This window comes from Macrotis lagotis, chromosome 1, assembly GCF_037893015.1.
Source record: "Macrotis lagotis isolate mMagLag1 chromosome 1, bilby.v1.9.chrom.fasta, whole genome shotgun sequence".
NCBI lineage: Eukaryota > Metazoa > Chordata > Mammalia > Peramelemorphia > Peramelidae > Macrotis > Macrotis lagotis.
In genome coordinates, this window is record NC_133658.1 from 58,273,678 (window position 1) to 58,287,194 (window position 13,517).

Below are 13,517 nucleotides of genomic sequence, written 5' to 3' on the forward strand. Positions count from 1 at the left end.
AGGTTCTTATGTGAACCTTCTCAAATGTAAGAACTGAGAAGAGCCATGACCCTTATGACTGTGGCCATGGTGAAATGGGGAAGGGAAGAGAGGTTTGTCAAATGTTTGCCAAGATTTCTTTCAAGTCCTCAAAATTTCAATTTCAACACAAATAATAAATACCTTCTTTGAACAAGGAATCATTTTGGATGGAAAGGGAGAGAGGCAAGTTCAGCAGCAAAGGCAGAAAAAGAAAGAACTAAGGCTAGTAAGAGAAAGATACTCACCAAAGAGACAGGAGGAGAAGCCCCTGGGATAAAGGATAAGTGCTGGGAGTGGCGCAAGAAGGGAACTCAGTCCTGCCACAGGCTGAAGGCAGGAAGGGTAGACAAGCTTTCCACATGCATTTTTTATCACTTACCATCCCCCAGATATCTTCCCTTCCAGCCTTCCCCCAATTGCTTCAACAGCCACTGCTCCTATTATCCACTGACTCTGGGGACCGGGGATAGAGAGACTGGAAGGACCTGGTATCTGGGATGACCCTGGGTCTCTTGAGTTTCCACAGGGTGCTGTAACGATTTCCAATATAATCTACCTCTTTTTATGCAAAAAAAGAGCTATACAGGGTGTCCCAAAACCTTAGTGCTGTTTTATTCTATTAAAGCTTGTGGAATATCCTGTATAAAGTCCTCCAAGGTTTGCACATTATATATATTGTCTCATCTAATTCTCACAAGCTTTGAGGTAACTGTTATTATTATCCCCTTTTTAGAGATGAAGAAACTGAGGTAGAAAGCAGTAAAATAACTTGCTCAGGGTCATATAGATAATTAGTTTCCAGTGAAGGACATCACTACATTCACTGTGTCACAGCTTCATGTGTGGTCTTAGATAAATGAAAGCTTCAGTTTACTTATCTGTAAAATAGAAATTATAGCTATTTGTACCAAGAAGCAGCCCTAGTATAATGTTTAGAGTGAGGGGATCCTGGGTTCAAGTCCAGAATTTGACATATAGAAGCCATGTAACGTGGGCAAGTCACTTAACCTTATAGCTTCAGGGACAGCTCGGTGACACTGTGGATAGAGCACTGATCCTAGAGTCAGGAGGACCTGAGTTCAAATCCAGACTCAGACACTTGCTATTGCTAGCTATGTGATCCTGGAAAAGTCACTTAAAGCTCACAAAAAAGGAAAGGAAAAAAGAAAACTAAGTTTCAAAGCAGATATTTCCCACTAATACAGGATGTTTCCTCACTGGAATCACTGTGCTGATCTACGAAAAAAACCAAAAACATTCATACTTCCTGTCTCATGGTATGGTTGTACAAAATACATCTCAAAACCCCAAAGGGGTTACAGAAATATGAGTTCTTATTATTATACCCAATAAGAAAGAGAAGCAGCCTTTCCCTTCTGCCAACATTTATTTAGCCCTACTGTGTGCAGAGAGGGAAAGTCCTGCAGTGTGGCACAGTGGAGAGAGAGCTAGGATAGAAACCAGAAAGACCAGGGTCCGACCTCTGACACATAATGATTGGGAGACCTTGGGCAGGTATTCTAGGTAGCTGTCTAGAATGATGTTGCAGAGATGCTACTAGCTTGCATTGGGAGAAGGAATTCCTACTGTTTCAATGAGTCTTTCCTTCCACAAAGAGGCCGGTATTGAATGCTGGAAGAGATGCAAAGTTTATATGAAATATAGCCCCTGCCCTCACAAGCTTACAACTCAGCAGCAGGGAAAAAGAAAACATCATTACAAAATGCATTATACTTAACGTGGAACCAGTGTAAACACTAACAGAATGCCTTCTGTGGGGGGTAGGGGAGGGAAGCAAGAAGGGGGGAAAATTGTAAAACTCAAAATAAATAAAATCTTTCTTTAAAAAAAAAAGAAATGTAGTAAAGGGAATTTCTATTTCAAAAAAAAATGCATTGTACTTAAAAATATTGTGTGAAGTTGAATCCCAGCACAGGGGAGGCTTCATGGAGGAGGGAGTGAGAGAGCATTTGAGTTGGACTTTATTTTTTATTTGTTTGGTTTTGGTTTTTGATGAAGCAATGGGGTTAAGTGACTTGCCCAAGGTCACACAGGTAGTAATTATCAAGTATCTGAGGTCAAGTTTGAACTCAGATCCTCCTGACTCCAGGGCTGGTGCTCTATTCACTGTACTATCCAGCTGACCCATGAGTTGGACTTTAAAGACAGATGGAGAAAGGAAGGGAAAGAAGGCAGGTTATTCCAGGAAAAGGAAACAGCATGGGTAAAGGTGGGGAGGTGGGAATGCATAGGATATGTTTGGGCACAAGAAGGATGGGGGATATGGTGCATAGTAATATGAGATCAAGCAGGGATTTTTTTCAACAAGAATTGATAACTCAGGCATAAATGTCTTCTGTTTGACTCAAAGTTCATATTTAGATTTTCAAGTAACGAATCTGGGAGGGGTTTGGTTTTTGTTTCTTTTTTTGTTTTGTGTGTGTGTGTGTGTGTGTGTGTGTGTGTGTGTGTGTGTGTGTGTGTGTAAGAGGGAAGGGTGGGGGACAGAGAAGTCTTGTTTTGCTTCCTTCACAGTAGTCAAGGCTGCTCAAAGCCAAACTGAGCCCAGTCTCTCAAGCTTCTTCCATTGCCTGGGAGTGGGGGGAGACACAGGAAAGAACACAATCTGGAAAACTCAAAACGAGCTTCCTGAGACCAACAAGGCCCCTGTGTCTCTCCTGCCTCCCCATGAGGAGCTCAGCAAGTGCCTAACTTGGTATAGTCCCTCTTGGCCTCGAGCCATTTGGATCCTTGGCTGTCCTTTTGGAACGTTCCCAGAATTCTAGTTCTTCCAGGTTCTGGTGAGAATCAGTTGAGAAAGTAAATTTTAGAAATAGAGAAAATTCTTGATAAATTGAATCCCTCCCCCCCAAAATCTGCATAATTCTTATTTGGAGATTGGACTCTGGTTTCTAAAGAAAGGCAATTTCTTATACTTACAAACAGCCCTGGAGGTGGAGTGAAGTCAGAAAACTGACCTTGGCAAATCACTTTGACCCCTTGGTCAGAGTTTCTCCCCCTTATGAAATGAGAGAATTAGATTGAATGATCTGTACAGAACCTTCTAGCACTAAATTCCTTTGATCATACCATATCCAGGAAAAAGATTTGCTAAGGAAATTAATGGAATAAGTTGGCTTTTAAGCATTTCTCTAATACCATTGACCTTGGTACACCAATTACAAACCATTCTTTTCTAGACTTTAAAGTAGATCCCTTAAGGAGCAGACAATAATCAAAGTATTTGACAGTGACAACAACAAATTACAAATTACATAAGCTGGTCTTTCATGTCTCTGGGCCCTTCCTTCATGTTTTCCCCATTTCCCCCCTTACCATTTGCTGCCTCACTATTCCAATCCATTGCACTATTTCTGAAACTTCAAGGGAACCTCATAAAAGAGAACAGTTATTTAATCCTGATTAAACATTGGTCTTTGTTGGATGCATTTTAATATACACAAAGGAAGCTTATGCCTTTGAATTAAGACATCCAAGGTTGGATATCCCTTCACGAGGAGGCAGGAAGGAGACAGACAACAAGGGAAGGCCAAGGTGCTCCTGTGAGATGCTACCTCTTGGATTTGGAACATACCAAACTCTCATCATTCCTCCCATGTTTGATGAATGGAGTCCCTGGATCTATCATCATCCCAAGCATGAAGTTATCTCAAGGAGGATGAGGAGAGTCAGGGCTCTTCTAGCCAGTGAAGGGGCCTTATTTAAATTAATTTGTTCAGTTTCTCTGTCACAGGATTAGAATGACCAATTAGCAAAGTTATGTGGGAAAAGTTTCCAGCTCAGAAGATTCCTCAAAGTGATGGGGATGCCAAGCAGAAAAGGGCATGTCTAAAGCAGAGTCTGCCTGACTGTGGAGAGAAAGGGTAGGTCCAGAAAGCCAGAGATGTTCTGGTCTGCCACTGTCAACCCTTCGGCTGGTTCATTATACCTCAGGACAATCTGCACAGTACATCCAGGCATGTTGGTGGTCTTTGCCAATATGGAGAACACTGATAATATCAGAAGCAAATCCCCAGCCAGGAAAAAGTCTCCCACCTTTTAAATATATTCTGAGGAAAGAAGATTCAAGACTATCATGATAGCCCTCTTTAATTGCTAGGGAGACACATGGAAAGAAATTAAAGTTAGAGAAGAACTTTTACAAGGACTGTCTCATTTAATTCTCTCAACAGTCCAGTGAGAAAGGCATTATTGTCCATGATTTATAAATGGGGAAACTGAGGCATAGAGAGATTAAGCGATTGGTCCATATTAGCAAAGATAGGAAATGTCTGAACAGAATTAAGACCAGGTAGATGCTGCTTCCTAGTCCAAGGAACATGCCGTGTCGGAACGAGGAGGCCATTGAGTCTAAACTCCTCACTTTAGAGATGAGCACACCAGGGCCCCAGTGAGGTCAAGTGACTTAGGTCCCACAAACAGTAGGTGAGAAAGCTAGAAACCCACCAATGTCATCTCTATCCATGGGACCCTCAGGTCCAAGGATACTTGTGTACCTGCTGTGGAGACAACAATGGGGAGGTTTGAAACAAATCTACTTCCCATAGGAAAGAAATAGAGAAATGGAGAAAATTCTTGAGCCTTAAAAAAAAAAAACCAAGGTATTTTGTCCATTATCTCTGCTGCCATCTTATATGGCTTCCATAGCACCTAGGCCAAACATTTGCACAACCAGAACTCATGAACAAGCCACTGGCACTGCTCCATATGTTCCCAGAAACTCGCTATTGTGCTTGCCCAACCTTCTAAGGCATTAAAAGGGCTGGGGGTGGGGAGCTCAATCATGCTGCTAGTTATCCTCAGGACCAAGACAATCATTTTTCTTATTTTTTGATTGATGCCTTTTGTTGCTTCATCACATTCATTTCCATATCTATCTCTTCCTTCCCACCTTATCCAATGAGCCATCCCTTGTAAAAGAGGGGGAAAAAATGGAAATAGATCAGTTCAGCAAAACCAACCAATATATCAACCATGTGTGAAAGCCTCCACAGTATTCCACCCCTGTGGTCCCTAGTTTCTTCAATGAAGAAAGGGAAATACATTTCCTAACTCTCTCCATGTTCAAGTTTAGTTATTATCCTTACAAATCTCCCTGTTTGGTTGTTCTTTCCACTTACATTGTTACAGTTTACATTGAAACAGTGGATACTGTTTCTTAGTTTGGTTTACCTCACACTGCATCAATCCATAGAAATCTTCCCATGTTTCTCTGAATTGTTTATTCATTGTCAGTCAATCCATAAGCATTTGTTAAATATTTTTTATGTGCCAGAGGCTAGGCTAAATGTTGAAGATACCAAGAAAGGAAAAAAGATGGTTCTTATCCTCAAGGAGTTCATATTTTAATGGGATAGACAACAAATAAACAACTGTATATGTGTATTTATGTTGTTACATATATACACACACACACACACACTTTCATATCTATATCTATATATATATATATATATATATGAATACGCATAGATCTGTTGGCAAGCCTTGCTTCTACTTTCATAATATTTCTTGTATATATATATATATATATATATATATATATCCCCCTTATGTGCATATATCTATCTGTATGTATAAGTTTGAACATAAATATGTCCTTATATGTATATATGTGTAAACACACACATAAATATATTTATTTATTTATTTGTTTGTTTATTTGCTTATTTATTTATTTATATGTGAATGTGAGGTAATCTTAGAAGAAGGCACTAGTTGTTGGGGCAGGGAATCTCACTTTGCATAAGGTAGGATTTGAGATATCTTAAAGGAAATTGGAAAAGCCAGGAGGCACAGTTTAAGAGGGATGGCATTCTAGGCAGGGAGAACAGCTAGCGAAAATCTATAAAGTCAGGAAATAGAGTGTCCTGTAGGAGGAACAGCAAAAAGGTTAATGCTATTCTGATATATAGGAAATAGAAGAGAATAAAATGTGAAAAGACTAGAAATATAAGAAGGGGGCCAGGCTGTGAAAGGCTTTAAAAGCCAAATAGAGGATTTTATATTTGATCTCGGAGGTAATAGGGAGCCGGGGAATTGATCAAGTTGAGAGCCAGAGTGATGTGGTCAGACCTTTGTTCTGACAGTTTAGTGGAGGATGGTCTGGAGTGGGGAAAGAGTTGATGCAGGGAGATGATGCAGAAGTGAATAAGATAATAGTTGAGGGAGACTTGTAGGTGATTCTGGATGAGCAGGAGGGTAGAAGAGGGAGCACTTGTTGAATGTCTCCAATTTTTTCAGTGAAATAAGAAGCAAAGTTTTTAACTGAAAAGCTGAGGGAAGGGTGGCATCAGAGACTCAAGAAGGGATAATAATGAGGTTTGGAATTGTCTTTGTGTTGAGTGGGATAAGTGAATTGTTTGGAGACTTGTAAAAGAATTGCCTTAGTGGTGGTGGTGGTGCTCATAAATCATTGGCAGAATTTCATGATTTTCTCCAGGCCAGTTCAACAATAAGTGAATAGAATCAAAGGCATCTAATGGTTGGTTTAACTCAAGGCTGGAACTTAGCAGGGATGCTCAGCAATAGGATAGGGGGCAAGGTGGACTGAGGTCAGAGGGAGGATTCATTGTTTCTTACCATGCAGGAATAAGCCCTATGCCATGATTGGCTTGGCCATCAATAGGCATCTACTCAGTTTCCAGCTCTGTTCTCCACAAAAAGGCTCTCTCCCTCTGATCTCATACACTCTCACAGTGTACCCCACTAGAGACTCCTCGAGCACCTTCCCCTTCCCAAAGACCCTGTTCCAATGCCCTTTTTGGATCAATGAACCCCTAGGCCCAAGAGTAGCCTAATGTCTGATTGATCTTCTGCACCCAGGTCCCCAGCCCATCTTAGCTACCCACAGCCCCTCAGGGAGGGCCTTCCTCTAATTCACCTTTCCCCGGCTTTCTCTCTACAAGGTCAGTGTGAGGTTTTGCCCTGAGGCTTCAGTTTCTCTTCCCTATAAAGATCTTGTATGATGGCAGGTGATGTAAATCTTGTGACCGGCCCTGGAAGCTATCCATGAGTGGCATGTGAACTTGGGGATCTGCTGAGCAAAAGGCACAAAAACCCAGAGCTAGGAGATTCTGAGTTGGACTCAGCTGGCCTACCAGCAACAGTCTGCATTGATGTAGGATTGGAGGTTCTGGGGTGGAGGAAGCATCAGTTTTTTCAACAAACATTTATTAAATGTCCACTGTATACAGAGAAATGTAGTCTGTACTAGGGAGAGTTTCAAAGTCTTGCAGAGTCATAGTCCCTTTCCTTCATGGATGACAAATCTCTTTTCTTGTAACCTCCCTGTGAGGTTGGTTGTGTGAGTTTTGTTATCCTTATTTTACAGAAAAAGAAACCGAGATTTAGAAAAAGTCATGTGGCTTGCCCACAACTTGAAGCTGGCCCAGGTCATCTGACTCCACACCTAAGCCTGTTGCTTTACCTCCAACTTCAACTCTTGATCCTCACCCTTTAAAAACAGGAAGTCAGGGTTTTTCTGTTTCAATAATAATGAACATAAAGGAGCTGGAAAAAAAGTGGGTGAGGTGATAATAGTGTGAGAGAGAGAAAGAGAGACAGAGAAATAGAGAGACAGAGACAGACAGAGATAGAAAGACAGAAACTGAGATAGAGAGAGAGAGAGACAGACAGAGACAGAGACAGAGAGACTGAGAAAAAGAAAGACAGGCAGAGAGAGACAGAGAGAAAGACAGAGATAGAGAGACAGAGAGAGACACACAGACAGAATGATGCACAGACAACTCCTTCCTACTGGGACCCGCTATGGTCTTGGCCAGGTGTGGACATTCTCCTGGAGGTGGGGGGAGGGGCATCATTGGACCAGGCCAGGAAGACCAGTGATTTACAGAAACATAAACCTGAACCTGTAAGAGTGAAACTGGAGGGTAGAGAATGTGGTCTTGGTTTTTCCCCCTCAGTGCTGTAGAGTTGCTAGGTTTTTACATTTGGCCTCAAAGACAAAGAGAAACCAGGTTGTTGCTGAGATCAGAAGAGGGCCTTCCCACCTTCCCCATCCCCAGAAGACATAGGAGCAGATTCTGAATGGATCTGGGGAATAACTCAAGAGTTCTTAATTTGGGGGTCACATACTTGTTTGTTTTTCCCCACTGCTAGTTCTTTCTTTCTCTCCATGGGGAAATGTCTCCCTAACCCTTATAGGGGCTCCTTATAGAGACTGGGTATCCCTAACTCAGCACAGTGTCTCAAACTTAGTATTATGGTATATAATACTTTGGTAAACTATATATAATGCTATATAATGTAGTATATTATATAATAATCATAATACAGTATAATGCTATAATAATATTTAATAATAAAGTATATAATGCTATACTATTATACTATTATTTATTATAATAATATATAATAGAACATATTCTATATAAAACAGTATAATAGTTATAAAATATGTTTAATAATATAACAGGATATGATACTATAATTTATACTACTATATACTAATACTATGAGTAGATAATACAGCATATAATAATCATGACAAACTATAATATAATAATATGTGATATCTTATAATACTATTCTATGATATTCAGTATTATAGTATGGTATTATAATCTAATCTAATAAGAAATGCTTGTTGACAGACTGACTATATTCTTTTCTAATTGGTTTCCTTTGTAATCCAGCATATTTTATTTTATCCAGCTGAAAAGTTTATTCTGAGAAGGGACCATAGCTTTCAACAGACTGCCCAAGGGGTCCAGAACATGCAAAATGATTATATATCCAATGGTATAAGTGCTAGTGCTTTATGAGAAGGGTCTCTGACAATTGCAATAGCAATCGGCATCAGCTTTTACTTTCAACATGGGTCAGTAATGATGGGGAGAGCTCCCATTTCTGTTTACAAAATGCCTCTACATAATCACCCAAAGAGATAAGTCACATTAAGCATTATGCCCATTTTACAGATGAGGAAACTGAGACTCCACAAGGAAATGATTCATAACTTGTGAGAACTGGACCAAACTGAAAGGTCCATCGTATGCCACCCCAGAGTCCGCAGATGGTCAGCAATAGCCACTCAACATTTATTAAATTCCTAACTATATGCTGCAACTGTACTGTTAGGTATACAAAGACAAAAAATAAAGATGTTTCCTGCCCTCAGCTTACAGTCTCAAGAGACAGCACCCCAAAGAAAACTGAAAATGGAGAGGGGAGGCCTGGTGGGGAAGTCCAGAATGAGAGCAGGGCCATTTGGCAGCCTAGAAAGAGAAGGTGGCATGCCCCAGATCATCTAAGTGGGAAGGAACCTTAGAGGCCAGCTATACTGAGCTCTCCCCTACGAAGGAACCTCTGCACCATACTCCCATAGCAGTTCTCCATCCTCTGGTTGAAGAGGGCCCTCTCCCTCCTAAGGCAGCCTCCTCTGCCCATGTACACCTCTAATTGTTAGAAAATCTTCCCTAAAACTGCCTCCCGGCATTTGCTACCCTTCATTCCTGATTTTCTCCTCTGATGCCAAACAGCCCCCTAAATGAGAGCTCTTTGTCCTTTCTGAAACTTCTCTCCATGCTTAGTATCCCCAGTTCTTTGATCCCATTGGTTTATGTCTGGATGCTGTCCTTGGCATCCGAAAGTGCCGCCGTATACAGAATGAAACACCTCTCTTAGAACGTTCACTTCCCTCTGGTTCTTGGTGGTAAACCAAGAGACCATTAACTGTTTTGTTTACTATAATATAGCTTTGACTCATCTTGCACTGTGTAAACCACTAAGACCTTTTTTGCCTTTAAAAAATTTAGTATTTTATTTTTCCCCAATTACACTTGGAAGCATTTTTCCTTTTTTTAGTTTAAATCTTATAGATGATTTTATATGCATACAGATATACTCAATAGATAGTGTGTGTGTGAGAGAGACAGACAGACAGACAGACAGACAGAGACAGAGACAGAAAAAGAGATAGTGAGTGTGTTTCTTTCCCATACCCAGCAAACCATCCTCCATAACAAAGAATAATGAAGAAGAGGGAGAAGGAAATAGTTCAACAAAACTAACCAAGACATCAGCTAAGTTGGATAGCATGTATGTATGTAGTTCCATGTCCATAGTCCCCCACCTCTGCCAAAAAAAGAAACTTTTTCATCTCTTCAGAGGCAATCTTGCTTACGTCCTCCTAGCTTTTCCAGACCAAATTATAATTACATAACATTCAGTTTTTTATGCTTTCTATTTCTATTGTTGTCATTTTTGTGTAGTGTTGTTTTCCTGGTTCTATTTACTTCATAATGCATCAGTTCAGGGAAGTCTTCCCATGCTCATGATCCATCAACATCTTTAAGAAACACTCGGGAAATTCTTGTTGCCTTGACTCCTCTGCTACTATCTCATTCCACCTACAAACCACAATCTGAGGAACCATTCCCCGGTGGATGAGCATCTATTTTGTGTTCTCTCTGCTAATACAAAAAGTGCTATCATGAAAAGTGTGATGTGGGGGCGGCTAGGTGGCGCAGTGGATAAAGCACCGGCCTTGGAGTCAGGAGTACCTGGGTTCAAATCTGGTCTCAGACATTTAATAAATACATAGCTGTGTGGCCTTGGGCAAAACACTTAACCCCATTTGCCTTGCAAAAAACTAAAAAAAAAAGTGTGATATGTTTGGGGCCTTTCTGTCTGTCTTTTGACCTTCTTACCCTCATATCTATTCCACAAGAATTTTGCATAATCATGGTTCCCACATACATACTTATGAAGATACATTTTTTTTTAACCCAAGGATTAAAAGTTCCATTTATCCCTATGAAATTTGACATGGAAATAGATTTAGAGCTGGAAATGATCTTAAAACCCCCAACCTTCATATGGGAAAACTGAAGCATGAGATTTAACTTACCTAGGGTCACATAGTTCATCAGTGTCCAATACAGGATTTTGAATTCAGGTTTTCTAGACTCCAAGCCTAGTGCCCCATCTACCGGGTCATGTATCTTGTCACCTTAAATTCAGTCAATACTTCAAATCTCTCAGAGTCTTTTTTGGACCCTGACTATCATCCAGGGTGTTAGGCTACTATTGTAACTTTATGACATCTATAGATTTGAGAAGTATGCCATCAAGGGCAGATAATAATAATAATAATAATAATAATAGCTAATACTTCTGGAGCTCTATAATATTTATGATAAAAATTGCTAGTACTTATGTAGTTCTATAATATTTATGATAATAATAATAATGATGATAGCTAGAACTTATGTGGCTCTTTAAGATCTGCAAAGCACTTTGCAAATATTATCTCACTTTACACCCCACACACAACCTTGAAAGGTAGGTGCTTTTCTGAAACCAATTTTACAGATGAGAAAACTGAGGCAGACAGAGGTTAAATAACTTGGCCAGAGTCACACAGAAAATAAGTAACTAAGGAAGGATTTGAACTCAGGTCTTCTTGACTACAGTTCTAACATACTATACACTGTACCACTTAACTATATGTGGCATTTCACTCAAAGTTTCCTTCTAATTTGACATTAATCCAATTATGATTGCCCTTTGGACTCAGTTCCAAATTTACTTACCTTATTGCCTTGCCTCCAACCCCTATCTTTTCCATATCAAAAAAGTATCAGCAATTTTTATTAATATATATATAATTATTATTGCTGAAATCTAGATAAACTATATCTGTGGCATTTTCCTGGTTAAATGACTTGCCCAGGGTGAACAAACTGGAAGTAAAATTCTGACTTTCCCACCTGACTCTATCCACTGTACCGACATCCACCACTTCAAGGTACAAAGGACACATCTTTTCATCCCCATTTTACAAGGGAGGAAACTGCGAGTTCCACAGAAAGAATTCAGATTTCCCATCTCCTGATCGTTATTTGATCTCCTATATACCATTGATTCCTTCTTTAGTGAAGTAGCTGTTTCCCATCCCATACTCAGGACAGAGGAGAGGTGAGATCCAACAGCTTTGTTTACCTTTCCAAATTCAAATAAACAAGGGAACAGAATATCCCAAGCCATCTGTCCTGTTCCTAGGAGAGATGCTGTGGCCAATGGCCTTCGCTGGTGCCAGGTTTAGGCCAGAACTACAATTCAACAGCCAGTGGAAAATTCCCATTAATGATGAGTTCCAAAGGACCCACGCCCTAACCTCACTAGATTGCTCCTCACACTGGCCAGCATGTCCCAAGCAGATTCCATGGATAGATTCCATGATTTCAAAGACCATCCAATCAAGCTTGTCAAAAGATTTTTTTGATTGCCTAAAACTAGGGGCCAAACTTAATAAGATGACACTGAATAGGGGGTAAATATAAAATCTTACTCCTGGGTTCAGAAAACTCAAAGTTCACAAGAATTGTGATTAGGGTAGGGATGGGCGGGGAGGGTGGCAGGGAGTTTCTAGGTCAACAGATTAATTTGTGGTTGTTCAATTGTGTCCAATTCTTCATGGCCCCATTTGAGTTTTCTTGGCAAAGATATTTGACTGGTTTGACATCTCCTTCTCCAGGCTACTTGACAAATGGGAAAATTGAGGCAAACAATGTGAAGTGACTTGTCCAGGGTCACACAACCTGTATGTGTCTGAGGTCAGATTTGAGCTCAGGAAGATGAGTCTTTCAGACTTGAGACCCCCCCCCCCCCCAGCTCTATAACCACTTCAGCACCTAGCTGCCCCATCAAAGTGATAAGGAAGCAAAAAAAAAAAAAAAAAAAGCTAAGGCAAGGGTTAAGTCTAGCCTAACTCCCTTATTTCATTATTGAGAGGTGAATTACCCAAAGCCTCTCAGTAAATCAAGGCTCAAGTGGTCTTGGGTTAGAATGGGAGAAGTAGAATAGGGTTGATAGTTCTTCCTCCAAGGAAAATCTCTTCTGCTCTAGATATCTCCTTCCCTCTTAAAACCCCCTTTAACAGAGCAGCTAGTTGGCATAGTGGATAAAACACCGGCCTTGGAGTCAGGAGTACCTGGGTTCAAATCCAGCCTCAGACACTTAATAATTACCTAGCTGTGTGGCCTTGGGCAAGCCACTTAACCCCATTTGCCTTGCAAAAACCTAAAAAATAAAAATAAAATAAAATCCCCTTTAACCTGCTGACAGAATCTTTGATTCTTCTGGGAAGGGAAGAAGCTTAATGTGCTAATCCCCCTGAGAATGTGAATATGGTACCTAGAAATCCCTTCCCAGGGGAGAGCAAATTTTGATAAAGAAAGGACTTGAACAAAGGCAGAGAAGCTTTGAAGGTGGAAACAGTGTCCAAAAAGGACTGGGCTTGATTAGGTCTGGTTTCAGAACCGGACCTAAAAAATGACCTGGTGGCTTAGAAACCGGAGGTATTCCAGGTTTAGCCCCTGTCCTGAAGAAGTCTACCAACAAGAAAGGTTCCATCATAGCTAGTGAAGGACCAATGTTTCCCCTATACTTTTATCTAGAGAATTCCCAAATTATTCTGTACTGGGGGAAGCCAGGGAGGGAGGGAGGGA

At 40.5% G+C, this 13,517-nt stretch overlaps 1 protein-coding gene across 1 annotated transcript in view; it reads left to right on the forward strand.

Moving 5' to 3' along the window:
* C1H16orf74 (chromosome 1 C16orf74 homolog) overlaps positions 1–13,517 on the forward strand; it is a 64,097-nt gene that overhangs the window by 14,272 nt on the left and 36,308 nt on the right. The window lies entirely within an intron of this gene.